The sequence below is a fragment of the Microtus oregoni genome, unplaced genomic scaffold (assembly GCF_018167655.1).
Source record: "Microtus oregoni isolate MIOR12 unplaced genomic scaffold, Mior012 000027F_ref0000203, whole genome shotgun sequence".
In the NCBI taxonomy this organism is placed as follows: domain Eukaryota; kingdom Metazoa; phylum Chordata; class Mammalia; order Rodentia; family Cricetidae; genus Microtus; species Microtus oregoni.
The window spans coordinates 6,908,060-6,923,042 of record NW_024543086.1 but is presented as its reverse complement, the minus strand read 5'-3'; positions in this window follow the sequence as shown (position 1 = coordinate 6,923,042).

The window sequence follows — 14,983 nt, the reverse complement described above, 5'->3', positions numbered from 1 at the left end:
GTACATTAAGTGCCACATCCACCTACATCATTATTCATAGAACTATGAATTATTCATAGTATTCTGAATTTTATAATGTTACTATGACAATATGCCACATTAAATTCATTCATTCCTTCATTTTGAGGAAAGTCTCACTATGTGGCCTTTTCTGGCTTGGAACAAAATATGCAGATCAGTCTAGCCCCCAACTCCCAGAGATCTTCCTGCTTCTGCTTTCCAAGTGCTAGAATTAAAGGTATGTAACAGTGTTAAACATTTTAAATTCATTAGTGCAATAATAGTAGGCATCTGATAGTTGCTTATGATTTGGATTATTAAAAAGGAAATGCACTGTTCCTTGTAACCAATTTTGTGGTCATATTTATCTTTTTGAAGGACTTAAACATGCTGAGGACATATAATTTGTCTTCAGTAATCTCAACATTTTCTACCATCTTATGCAATATATACTTTTGTACTGAGAAATATATATATGCAATCCACAAATACCAATAACATTATCATTCCTTCACTTTAACTTGATTGGTATGAGGACACAAAATAAGAAAATAAAAATTCAAAACTGTTTTTGTGACATTTGAAAGAAATCAATTAACACAGTTATAAATAATGGCTGTCCTATCAAAATAATAGTAATTTTAGTTTTGACCTTTCTTGGAGTAATTCTGCCTTGAAATATCTTATTTAAAGAAGTGTGTGTGTGTGTGTGTGTGTGTGTGTGTTTGTGTGTGTGTATTCACAAAACTAATTGAATAAGTTGGCTGCCATTGATAGATAATTGATACTTAAAAATGTAATAAATCTTCTGAAATTTCAAATGGTTTTCAGCAGATGATGTCTTTGATGGTATTCTGAAATTAACATCATGAGTTTGAATCATTTAAGAAACTTTTACTACATTTTTCTGAGCAAAGTTTGTGAACATGGACCTTGGAAGTTCTTGGTGATACATACAAATAAACATATAATTGAATACCGAGTACTGTTGTAGGAATTAAAGATTGGCAGTAGACTCTGCAGTCTTACCTTTAAGAAGCGTGCAGCCTTGTAAGAAAGTCTCGGTTCCTCTACATAATATATATATATATATATATATATATATATATATATATATTCTATATGGTTTACATTTATCCTGTCAGCCTCACTCTGAAAATATTAAAGACACCAAACAATCTGCCTACTTCAAATGACTCAGCTGTTGTCACTTTAGATTAACTTGTGCCAATTAAGATGTAACTGTCTTTATAGTCATTGCATTTGCAAAAGGAGGACTTTGCCTTTGTTATTTTTAGCCTTGAATTCATGTGGAATTGTCCTCTTGGGCTCCCAATGACATAGAAGCTCTGTCTTGCTTAAGCTTTGTGATAACAGATGAGAAATGTTGACTCAAAAGGTCCACTCTTGGCTAAAACAGCCTAAGGCTGTGTTGGCCTGCAAACTTCTGATGGACTTGGCTGCCTTGCTGTGGGACTACTCAGAAAACGGTGGCTATTAATCCACATAAAGACATTAACTTGACCTTTATGCAGCCAATTGGAAACTTTTCCATGTTGGAGACATAATTCAAAATAAAACATACAGAACTCTAATACTCTGAAATGAAATTTTTATTAAAGATTTCTTTATTTTTATTTTGTATGTATGGTATTTTGCATGTCAAGACATTGGGTGCTTGTCCAGCAAGGCCAGAAGAGGACATTAGGTACCTTGGAACTTGAGTTAACAGATGGTTTTGTGCTGCCTTATGATTGCTGCTACTCTATCCTCTGGAAGAGCAGCACATGCTCTTAACTGCAGAGCTCCAGCATTTTCTTAACTTTAAAGATTTATTGTGCAACATGGAAAATCTTACCCTTGCCTGCCTGTCTGTATCAGACTTTTCAAAGGTTATTGCTCTGAGATCCTTGGTAATCCTCTTTTTCATTTCCTTGTGGAGTTTTAAAGACCAATCAACCATGAAATACTTTTTAAAGGACATTTTTTCGACACAATAATAGTACAATCGAAAAGGCCATAGGTTTGTGGGTTGAAGTCAGGGTCTTCTATTCGATTCCATTGGTCGACTTCTCTGTTTTTATGCCAATACCAAGCTGTTTTCAATACTGTAGCTCTGTAATAGAGTTTGAAGTCAGGGATGGTAATGTCCCCAGATGATCCTATATTGTATAAGATAGTTTTGGCTATCCTGGGTTTTTTGTTTTTCCATATAAAGTTGATTATTGTATTCTCCAGATTTGTGAAGAATTTTGATGGGATTTTGATGGGGATTGCATTGAATCTATAGATTGCTTTTGGTAGAATTGCCATTTTTTTTATTTTTTAATTTTTTTTTTATTGCGAAAAGAAGAAAAAAAACATAAACAAAAAAACAAGTTTCCACCTCCTCCCAGCCTCCCATTTCCCTTCCCCTCCTCCCACCCTTCTCCCCCTCCTCCCACCCTTCTCCCCCTCCCCCAACTCCTCTCCCTCCCCTCCATCTCCAGTCCACAGAGCAGTCCGGGTTCCCTGCCCTGTGGTAAGTCCTAGGTCCTCCCCCTCCGTCCATATCTAGGAAGGTGAACATCCAAACTGGCTAGGCTCCCACAAAGCCAGCACATTAAGTAGGATCAAAACCCCCTGCCATTGTCCTTGGTGTCTCATCAGCCCTCATTGTTCGCCATGTTCAGAGAGTCTTGTTTTATCCCATGCTTTTTCGGTCACAGTCCAGCTGGCCTTGGTGAGCTCCCCGTAGATCAGCTCCACTGTCTCAGTGGGTGGATGCACGCCTCATGGTCCCGAATTCTTTGCTCATGTTCTCCCTCCTTCTGCTCCTCCTTGGGACCTTGGGAGCTCAGTCCAGTGCTCCTGTGTGGGTCTCTGTCTCTATCTCTATCCATCACCAGATGAAGATTCTATGATGATATGCAAGATATTCGTCAGTATTGCTCTAGGATAGGGTCATTTCAGGTTCCCAATCCTCAGCTGCCCAAGGAACTAACTGGGAACCTCATCTTGGGCACTAGGGAGCCCCTCTAGAGTCAAGTCTCTTGCCCACCCTAAACTGGCTCCCTTAACTAAGAATTGTGGTTCCGTGCTCCCCTATCCACCTTTCCTTTATCCCAATTCTCCTGTTTCCCAGGTCCCCCCTCCTTCCCTTCTACCTTTTCTCTCCCCATCTCCCTTTACCCCCATCCCACCCCATCCCCAAGATCCCATTTTCTCCCCGGAAATTTGGTCGACTTCCCTTAGCCAAGAGGACAACTATATGTTTTTCCTTGGGTTCACCTTCTTACTTAGCTTCTTTAGGTTCACCTCTTGTAGACTCCGTGGTCCTTATTTATGGCTAGAAACCAATTATGAGTGAGTACATCCCATATTCATCTTTTTGGGTCTGGGACACCTCACTCAGGATAGTGTTTTCTATTTCCATCCATTTGCATGCAAAATTCGAGAAGTCATTGTTTTTTACCGCAGCGTAGTACTCTAGCGTGTATATATTCCATACTTTCTTCATCCATTCTTCCATTGAAGGGCATCTAGGTTGTTTCCAGGTTCTGGCTATTACAAATAATACTGCTATGAACATTGTTGAACAAATGCTTTTGTCATTTGATAAGGCATCTCTTGGGTATATTCCCAAGAGTGGTATTGCTGGGTCCAGGGGTAAGTTGATCCCGAATTTCCTGAGAAACCGAAACACTGACTTCCACAGTGGTTGCACAAGATTGCATTCCCACCAGCAATGGATGAGGGTACCCGTTCCTCCACAGCCTCTCCAGCAAAGGTTATCCTTGATGTTTTTGACTTTAGCCATTCTGACAGGCGTAAGATGATATCTCAAAGTTGTTTTGATTTGCATTTCCCTGATTGCTAAGGAAGTTGAACACGACCTTAAGTGTCTTTTGGCCATTTGAACTTCTTCTGTTGAGAATTCTCTGTTCAGTTCAGTGCCCCATTTTTTAATTGGGTTAATTAGCATTTTAAAGTCTAGTTTCTTGAGTTCTCTATATATTTTGGAGATCAGACCTTTGTCTGTTGTGGGGTTGGTGAAAATCTTCTCCCAGTCAGTAGGTTGCCTTTGTGTCTTAGTGACCATGTCCTTTGCTTTACAGAAGCTTCTCAGTTTAAGTAGGTCCCATTCATTCAATGTTGCCCTTAATGTCTGTGCTTCTGGGGTTATACATAGGAAGCGATCTCCTGTGCCCATCTGTTGTAGGGTATTTCCCACTTTCTCTTCTATCAGGTTCATTGTGTTCGGGCTGATATTGAGGTCTTTAATCCATTTGGACTTGAGTTTTGTGCACGGTGAGAGATATGGGTCTATTTTCATTCTTCTACAGGTTGACATCCAGTTGTGCCAGCACCATTTGTTGAAGATGCTTTCTTTCTTCCATTGTATACTTTTAGCTCCTTTATCGAAAATGAGGTGTTTATAGGTTTGTGGGATAAAATCCGGGTCTTCAATACGATTCCCTTGGTCAACTTCTCTGTTTTTATGCCAGTACCACACTGTTTTCATTACTGTAGCTCTGTAATAGAGTTTGAAGTCAAGGATGGTAATGCCTCCAGAAGATCCTTTATTGTATAGGATTGTTTTGGCTATCCTGGGTTTTTTGTTTTTCCATATAAAGTTGATTATTGTCTTCTCCAGATCTGTGAAGAATTTTGATGGGATCTTGATGGGGATTGCATTGAATCTATAAATTGCCTTAGGTAGAATTGCCATTTTTACTATGTTGATCCTCCCAATCCAAGAGCAAGGGAGGTCCATCCATTTTTTGGTATCCTCTTCAATTTCTTTCTTCAATGCCTTAAAGTTCTTGTCAAATAAATCTTTCACTTCCTTGGTTAGATTTACTTCCAGATATTTTATGCTGTTTGTGGCTATTGTGAATGGTGAAGCTTCTCTGATTTCCCTCTCTGCTTCCATATCCTTTGTGTATAAGAGGGCGACTGATTTTTTGGAGTTGATCTTGTATCCTGCCACATTACTAAAGCTGTTTATCAGCTGTATAAGTTCTTTGGTGGAGTTTTGGGGGTCGCTTATGTACACTATCATATCATCTGCAAATAACGAAAGTTTAACTTCTTCCTTTCCAATTCGAATCCCCTTGATCCCATTATGTTGTCTTATTGCTATTGCTAGAACTTCAAGCACTATATTGAATAGGTATGGCGAGAGTGGACAGCCTTGCTGTGTTCCTGAGTTAAGTGGGATGGCTTTGAGTTTCTCTCCGTTTAATTTGATGTTAGCTGTCGGATTGCTGTATATAGCTTTTATTATATTTAGGTATGACCCTTGTATCCCTAATCTCTCCAAGACTATTAACATAAATGGATGTTGAATTTTGTCAAATGCTTTTTCAGCATCTAATGAAATGATCATATGGTTTTTTTCTTTCAGTTTATTTATATGCTGGATTACATTGATAGATTTTCGTATGTTGAACCAGCCCTGCATCTGAGGAATGAAGCCTACTTGATCATAATGGATAATTTTTCGGATGTATTCTTGGATTCGATTTGCCAGTATTTTGTTGAGGATTTTTGCGTCGATATTCATGAGTGAGATTGGCCTGTAGTTCTCTTTCCTGGTTGAGTCTTTGAGTGGTTTTGGTATCAGAGTAATTGTGGCTTCATAAAAGGAATTTGGTAATGACCCTTCTGTTTCTATATTGTGGAATACATTAAGGAGTATAGGTATTAGGTCTTCTTGGAAATGCTGGTAGAATTCTGCAGTGAAACCATCTGGTCCTGGGCTTTTTTTGGTACGGAGGTTTTTGATAACAGCTTCTAATTCTTCGCGACTTACAGGTCTGTTTAGATTGTTCACCTGGTCCTGGTTTAGTTTTGGTAGATGGTATTTATCTAAAAAAGCGTCCATTTCTTTTACATTTTCCAGTTTTGTGGCATACAGGCTTTTGTAGTAAGATCTAATGACTCTCTGAATTTCCTCTGTGTCTGTGGTTATGTCCCCCTTTTCATTTCTGATCTTATTAATTTGCAAATTCTCTCTCTGTCGTTTGATTAGTTTGGATAGGGGTTTATCAATCTTGTTGATTTTCTCCAGGAACCAGCTTTTTGTTTCATTGATTCTTTGGATTGTTTTCTGTGTTTCTATTTTGTTGATTTCAGCCCTCAATTTGATTATTTCCAGTCTTCTATTCCTCCTAGGTGAGTCTTCTTCTTTTTTTCTAGAGCTTTCAAGTGGGCTGTTAAGTCTCCCGTATGTGCTTTCTCTGTTTTCTTTAGGTGGGCACTTAGTGCTATGAACTTTCCTCTCAGGATTGCTTTCATAGTGTCCCATAAGTTCGAGTATGTTGTTTCTTTATTTTCATTGAATTCAAGGAAGACTTTAATTTCTTTCTTTATTTCTTCCTTAATCCAGGTATGGTTCAGTAGTTGACTGTTCAGTTTCCATGAGTTTGTAGGCTTTCTGGGGGTAGCATTGTTGTTGAATTCTAACTTTAATCCATGGTGATCTGATAAGACACAGGTAGTTACTAATATTTTTTTGTAACTGTGTGAGTTAGCTTTGTTACCAAGTATATGGTCAATTTTCGAGAAGGTTCCATGAGCTGCAGAGAAGAAGGTATATTCTTTCCTCTTTGGGTGGAATAATCTATAGATGTCTGTTAAGTCCATTTGCTTCATTACCTCCATTAATTCTCTAATTTCTCTGTTAGGTTTCTGTCTGATTGACCTGTCCATTGGTGAGAGAGGAGTGTTGAAGTCTCCTACTTTTAGTGTGTGCGGTTTGATGGCTGCCTTGAATTTTAGTAATGTTTCTTTTACGTACGTGGGTGCTTTTATATTAGGGGCATAGATATTCAGGATTGAGACTTCATCCTGATGAATTGTTCCTGTTATGAGTATAAAATGTCCCTCTCCATCTCTTCTGATTGATTTAAGTTTGAAGTCAACTTTGTTAGAAATTAGTATGGCCACACCTGCTTGTTTCTTAGGTCCATTTGCTTGATAAGCCTTTTCCCAGCCCTTTACTCTGAGTAGGTGCCTGTCTTTGTGGTTGAGGTGTGTTTCTTGTAGACAGCAGAATGTTGGATCCTGTTTTCTTATCCAATCTCTTAGCCTGTGCCTTTTTATAGGTGAGTTGAGCCCATTGACATTAAGTGATATTAATGACCAGTGGTTGTTAACTCCGGTCACTTTTTTAGTAGTAGGGTTTGTGTGTTTTCCTTCTTTGATTTGCGCTGGTGAAGAGTCTCTAGATGTCTGAGTTATTGTGGTCATTGTTGGACTCCTTGGTTAGTGATTTTCCTTCTATTATTTTCTGTAAGGCTGGATTTGTGGCTACATATTGTTTAAATTTGTTTTTATCCTGGAAAATTTTGTTTTCTCCATTTATAGTGAATGAAAGTTTGGCTGGATATAGTAGTCTGGGCTTGCATCCGTAGTCTCTTAGTTTTTGGAGAACATCTATCCAGGACCTTCTGGCTTTCATGGTTTCCATAGAGAAGTCAGGTGTAAGTCTGATAGGTTTACCTTTATAAGTAACTTGGCCTTTTTCCTTTGCGGCTCTTAATATTCTTTCTTTATTCTGTATATTTTGTGTTTTGATTATTATATGGCGAGGGGATGTTTTCTTTTGATCCAGCCTATTTGGTGTTCTGTATGCTTCTTGAACCTTCATAGGTACATCTGTCTTCAGGTTGGGAAAGTTTTCTTCTATAATTTTATTAAGTATATTTTCTGTACCGTTGAGCTGCACTTCTTCTCCTTCTTCTACTCCAATTATTCTTAGGTTTGGTCTTTTTATTGTGTCCCATATTTCCTGAATGTTTTGTGATGAGAGTTTGTTGGACTTGCTGTTTTCTTTGATCAGAGTGTTCATTTTCTCTATGTTATCCTCAGAATCTGAGATTCTTTCTTCTATCTCTTGTATTCTGCTGGTTATACTTGATTCTGTAGTCTCTATTCGTTTACCTAGATTTTCCATGTCCAGCCAGCCCTCTGTTTGTGTTTTCTTCTTTGCCTCCATTTCAGTTTTCAAGTCATGAACTGTTTCCTTTATCTGCTTGATTGTTTTTCCTTGGTTTCCTAGGGTATCATTCACTGATTTACTCAATTCCTCGAACTTTCTATTATACTTCTCATCCATTTCCATAAGGGCGTTTTTTATATGCTGTTTAAGGGTGTCAATCACTTTCATGAAGTCAGTTTTTTCTACTTCTTCTTGATTAAGGTGTTCATGTCTTCCTGTTGTGGGGTCACTGGCTTCTGGTGGTTTCGTGTTGTTTTTCAGATTGTTGGGAGAATTTCTGCATTGGCGTCTGCCCATCTCTTCCTCCCAATACTCCCTTTTGGATCTTCTTTTACAGGATCAGGTCTTCTTGCCCACTGATGTACCTTCCCAGTGATGTCACTCCCCAGAGATGTTTCTCCACAATGATGTTTCACTCGGTGCCCAGATCGAAACTCCGCGCTGCTTGGTTAGCTCGGGAACAAAGGGCCCACCCCGCTCGCTGCGGGCAGGCTATGGGAACAAAGGAGCTACCGGCCACCACTTTGTCCTCCCGGTTCGGTCCCAGTGTCCTAGCAGGCTGGGCTGGGAGGCGCTATGCCCCAAAGGAGGGAGAGAGGGAGGGAGACTGGGGGTGTGGGGATCTGGATGTAAGCTGAATGGGATAGAAATAGAGAGGCGGATTGGGCAGTATGGCCCCTGTAGGATGGCCTGGAAGTGTGGGCGGGCTGAGGTATGTTCCCAGCTGCCGCAGCACTCACTCACCACAATGATGTTTCACTCGGTGCCCAGATCGAAACTCCGCGCTGCCTGGTTAGCTCGCAAACAAAGGGCCCACCCCGCTCGCTGCGGGCAGGCTATGGGAACAAAGGAGCTACTGGCCACCACTTTGTCCTCCCGGTTCGGTCCCAGCGTCCTAGCAGGCTGGGCAGGGAGGTGCTATGCCCCAAAGGAGGGAGAGAGGGAGGGAGACAGGGGGTGTGGGGATCTGGATGTAAGCTGAATCTAGAATTGCCATTTTTACTATGTTAATCCTCCCGATCCAAGAGCAAGAGAGATCCTTCCATTTTCGGGTGACCTCTTCAATTTCTTTCTTTAAAGACTTAAAGTTCTTGTCATATAGATCTTTCACTTCCTTGGTCAGAGTTACCCCAAGATATTTTATGCTACTTGTGGCTATCATGAAAGGTGATGCTTCTCTGATTTCCCTCTCTGTTTCCTTATCCTTAGTGTATAGGAAGGCCACTGATTTTTTGGAGTTGATCTTGTATCCTGCCACATTACCAAAGGTGTTTACCAGCTGTAGGAGTTCTTTGGTAGAGTTTTTGGGGTCGCTTATGTATACTATCATATCATCTACAAATAACGAAAGCTTAACTTCTTCCTTTCCAATACGAATCCCTTTGATCCCCTTATGTTGTCTTATTGCTATTGCAAGAACTTCAAGCACTATATTGAAGAGGTATGGAGAGAGTGGACATCCTTGTCGTGTTCCTGAGTTTAGTGGGATGGCTTTGAGTTTTTCTCCATTTAATTTAATGTTAGCTGTCGGCTTGCTGTGAATAGCTTTTATTATATTTAGATATGACCCTTGTATCCCTAAACGAAATCTCAAGATCCAAATCAGGAGCAGAAGGAGAGAGAGCACAAGTAAGGAACTCAGGACCACAAGGGGTGCACCCACATAATGAGAACATGGGGATGTTCTATCGGGAACTCACCAAGGCCAGATGGCCTGGGTCTGAAAAAGCCTGGGATAAAACTGGACTCGCTGAACAGAGCAGACAATGAGGACTACTGAGAACCCAAGATCAATGGTAATGGGTTTTTGATCCTACTGCACATACTGGCTTTGTGGGAGCCTAGGCAATTTGGATGCTCACCTTACTAGACCTGGACGGTGTTGGGTGGTCCTTGGACTTCCCACAGGGCAGGGAACCCTGATTGCTCTTTGGGCTGACAAGGGAGGGGGAATTGATTGGGGGAGGGGGAGGGAAATGGGAAGTGGTGGTGGGGAAGAGACATAAATCTTTAATAAATAAATAAATTTAAAAAACCCTTTTAAACACTAAAAAAAAAAGAAAAGGCCAAATATCTTAATTTCTTCAAAAATGTATAATGGCAAGAGATTACAAATAAAATTACATGGTAAGTTTCAGAGAGGTTTGCAGCATGATTTCCTTCTGCCTCTCTGAATCCACCTTGCTTTAAGTCTCACCATATGACAGTAAAAAGACTGAGTCTGACCGCTCTGGGCATTGTTTTTCTGTTTAGAAGTGACTGCCTTTATAGATAATGCATCTGGTACATGACGTCTGCTCCTTTGTATCCCCTCTAGGTCATCTTTATTTTTTATATAACTTTTTAAACTTTTATTCATTATTATTGATGTGTGTGTGTATTTACATTTCTGTGAATGTGTGTGCATGCCACGGAAAATATGTAGATAGAATAGAAAAACTTACAGAATGTAGTTTTCTTCTTCCACCAAGATTGTCCTGGGGTGTGAATTCAGGTTTCTAATTTGGCAGCAGAAGACTTAACCTACTGAGCTATCTCACTGGCCCATGTATATAATCTCATGATCTTTCATCACTAGGGTGCTATTATAGGCATCAGCTTGGCCCCTAAAAAATGTCAACATTCTAATCTCTGAAAGTGATATATAGGATACTGCATGTGCTAATATTTCAGTTTCTATGCATAAGTAAGAATTTGGGAAAGAGGAAATTATTCAGGATTCTCAGTGTGGGCTTATGTAATTACAAGGATTCTTCTAAGTGGGAGCCATGATGTCAGACTGAGGGATAAAACAAAGGTAACATTTATGTGACATGATTTCCTTCTGACTTCAAAAAGAGGAGCACTAAGCAAGAAATAGCAGAGAACTATAGGACCTAGGAAAAGGCAGGAGAGCTTGCAGAAGAACTGCAGCCCTGGACACTTATGTCTACATTAACCGATGATGTTGCTAACCATCAAACATGACAACGTGTATTGGGCTAAGTCACTAAGTTTAGGTAATTTGAAACCATAGCATTAGGAAGTCAAGGTAGGTAATAATGGCTTTCCTCAGTTGTACTAATAATTGTATACCATGTCTTTATTGGTAGGCTTTAGTAAATAATCCTTAAAAAAATGAAGGTAAGTAATTTCTTCATTAATTTTCTTCTTTATTTTATTTTATTTTATTTATTTTTTTATTTTTAGGAAGATAGAAGTCATATTTGAATTCAACCCATGGCTTTTACCTTACAGTATTTGATGTTCCTTGGGAAACCTCAGGTTCTTTTTTTTTTCTTTTCGTTTTTTAAATCTGTTTTTATTTTATTTTTTTTATTAAAAATTTCTGCCTCCTCCCTGCCTCCCTTTTCCTTCCTCCTCCTCCCACTCCCCACACCCCACTCCCCTCCCCCTCCCTCTCCAGTCCATAGAGCAGTCAGGGTTCCAATGGAGCATATTATCTCTTTTATGTCAGTTCTGCAAGTAAGAAATGATCATAGTTTTTATTTAACAAAACTCATGTCTATAAGCACATTCTGTGGAATCGAATCTATTGGTGGCACATATAATGCCTGACAAATTATATTATATATTATATATTATATTAATAAATTATATTATATATTATTATATTAATTATATATTAATGTAGCAGCATTATTAATTATAACAAGTAAGTATGTCAACTTCCCATGGTAGAACTGAATGATAACAACAGAAATCCAGGAGCTCCTTCTTATGTGAATTCATATCTGCATATAAAATTGTATAAATATATAGATGTGCATGATATCCACCCCATACTTATGATATCCATATGTGTATCTATGGTTTTATCAATTTACCCACCTATCGATTTAATCTATGTGTTTAGGCACATGTGGAGAGAAGAAAAAAAGGCATCTGTCCTTTAGAGTAGTTACTTGTAGCTAGTGAAAGAGTTACAGTTCTTCATGTTTTGTAAATTGTCTATGACTTCTCATTAGCAGTGAGAAAGGGAGATCTAAAATCAATGACGGAGTCTCGCATCCAGCAGAACTTTGTACAACCAATGCTTTCCTGGATTTATTCACAGATAGACGAGACACTTCTACTATAACCTTTGTGTGTAGTCCCATTATGCCTATTTGTGTTCCCATCCCCTCCCCCCATATCATATCCTTGATGCTTCAAGGCAAGGCATGCCTGTAATTGTTCTCTTTCTGGCCTCACAATGCCGGGCATAAAGCTTGCAGTTATGTATTTCCTAAAAGCTTTTTCATAGGTGATTCATCAAGATTTCCTTGATAAAAGACTTCATCTCCGAGTCATAATACACACAAGGTTCAGAAGAAATATGCGGCAAATTTATATAACAGAAAGATAGACATAAAGATAAACACCCTGATTTAGGATGCAAATGAAGGCTAAATTATGCAAGCCATATTCTTGTTACAGCATTGTTCATTTAAATTTTGTTTACTAGGAGGACTGAATGATTGCTCAGTACTTTGATGAAGTAAATATTAGGATTAGGTCATTCTAAATTATACCAAATAGTGGAAGAATTAAAAGGAAATATCTTAGTGTATGTTAGTAGAGTCATAGAAATATTCTAGGCCCAGTAGAATATTCAGAGGTGGAAAGCATCTTGAGAAGTCTTTTGTAAGGACACATGATGCAAAATGACAAATCGGCCAGTGGCTACATGGAAATTATACAGCTTGATAGACTCAGGGTGCTCAATTTAAACCCATATTATCAGCTCCTAATAAATGGCAGGGGGAACATAGAATAAAAGTCCATTGGAAAGAGAAGAGGTCAAATCCCCTTATTTATCTATAAGAAACTAGTCCCATCAAGAAAGGAGTCATTTAGACAAATTCTTTTGCTATTAATTGGCCAATATTTTTACCTATCTCATTTTAATACTCAAACAATGTTCTTATAGATGATAGCTGTTAATTAGAAACAATATAGACAGAGTTCTAATGTCTGTACCTCTGAAATTTCATTTCTATAATGAAGAAAATAAATAACATTGACTCAATTTCTCTTTATAGTGAAAGTATATGATATTTTGAAATATTGTCTCTATGTTTAGAGAAGAGGAAACTGGGGCACATAAGCATCTCATAACACTGAGCTAGGTGGGAATCACAAATCTGTAGTCCTAGGGCTTGTGACAGTAAGACTGAAAAACCAAGACTTCAAGACCACCACGGATTACATAAAGAAACCATATTACAAATAAACTAACTGTTATAACATGTAACTTCAGGGTCAAGATTTGTACACATGAAATATGAAATAAGAGCCCCTGACTCTCTGTTTTCATAACCCAAAGTTTTACAAAAGAAAGTTAAATTAATTACATAATTATCTATACCCTGTAGTCGTTGAAAGAATCATAATAGCCAGCTACTGCTAACAATGCACAGTTGCCTTGCCGAAATGGTAGAGGATTTGGCAGAGAATAGCTATAGACAAGCATCCTTAGACTGTGACTTAGGAACAAAGGTCTTGTTTTTTGTTTGTTTTTCAGATGATTACAATCCCTGCCTCTTCGAAAGAGAATTCTGAAAGCAGTGTAAGAAATACTCAATGGTGAATCATATCATGCATGGTGGAGAATAAACAAAATGTGAAATCTCAGTTACCAAAAAGTCTAAAATTTACTATTTTTGTAAATAATAGAGTAAAGGAAAAGTTTAAGAAAGGAAGATTCAAGGATGACAAATTCTAATGGATATACAGAAAGATACACCAGAATTTTACTTACAAATTCAGAAACACTATGAGACACAGTGAGAAGAGGAAGCCATGTGATCTTTAGGCATTCACAGATAATTCTGAAGTGACCTTGGTGTAGGTCATTACCTTACCTTCTACATCTTTGACAAAAATTCATAATGAAAGAGCACAGAGACAGCACTCCTTTCTTCCTTCCTTCCTTCCTTCCTTCCTTCCTTCCTTCCTCCCTACTTTCCTCCCTCCCTCTCTCCCTCCCTCCATTTCTCCCTTTTTCTCACCCTCCCTTCTTTTTCTTTCTCTTTTTTTTCCAAATCTCCATAGACCACAACACTTGATCAATTTAATATGACTTTCATTACAAAGTTTACTTCTGGAACTCAGTAGGTAGCATTGGGACCAAAGAGAAATGCAGGTTTTACACAGGAATATGTCCTTAGCTGAAGATAAGGCATTTGGTAAACATCAGAGAAGACCTCCGTGAAAATGATCCTTACCTGGCCCAAATGTGAGAAACAGATGTTTAAACCAGGTGCAGGAAGACACAGCAGGACAAGGCAAAGACATGCAGAGGAGGTGAGCATGGAATTGTTAGTGACTGTTTCCATTACTTTATTCTCAGGAGAATTTTAAAGCCCTCTGAGAAAATAGGACACTGTCCGTCGCAGAATCATGGATTGTCAGGTCTCTCTGTTTTCAAATTTGGAACTGTTATTCACTTGGGGTTATCTGGGCCTTTTTGGTTCATAAAACTTTTTGTTTGCGCATCTTTGTTTCTGTTTCTGACAAATCTGGACTTTCGATCTATATTTCATCTCACTCTCTCTCTTCCCCACTCCCTCTCTCTGTTTCCCTCTCTCTATATTGCTATATGTGTGCTCCCGTGTGTAGAGGGAGGAGCACACGTGTCGTGGTGTATATATAGGAGCCAGAGATTACACTTTCATTTCAGTTCCTGCTTTCAACTTTGTTTGAGACAGAATCTCTTCTAACCACCACCGTGTAAGCCTGGCAAACTGGCCGCTAACTTTCCAGGACTTCTGCCTCACAATAAGAACAATGGGATGAGAGGTGTGCAAGCTACTCTCTCCACCTTTACACTGGTTCTAGGGTTATGAATTCAGGTGCTCATGGTGGATACTTTCTCCACTCAGCCATTTTTCTGGCCTCCAGTGTATAGTTTAATAAAAAAAGAACTATATATAAAGTTCTCCTTAAAAAGAACCACTCTAGCCTGTCGGTGGTGGCACATGCCTTTAATCCCAGCACTCGGGAGACAGAGGC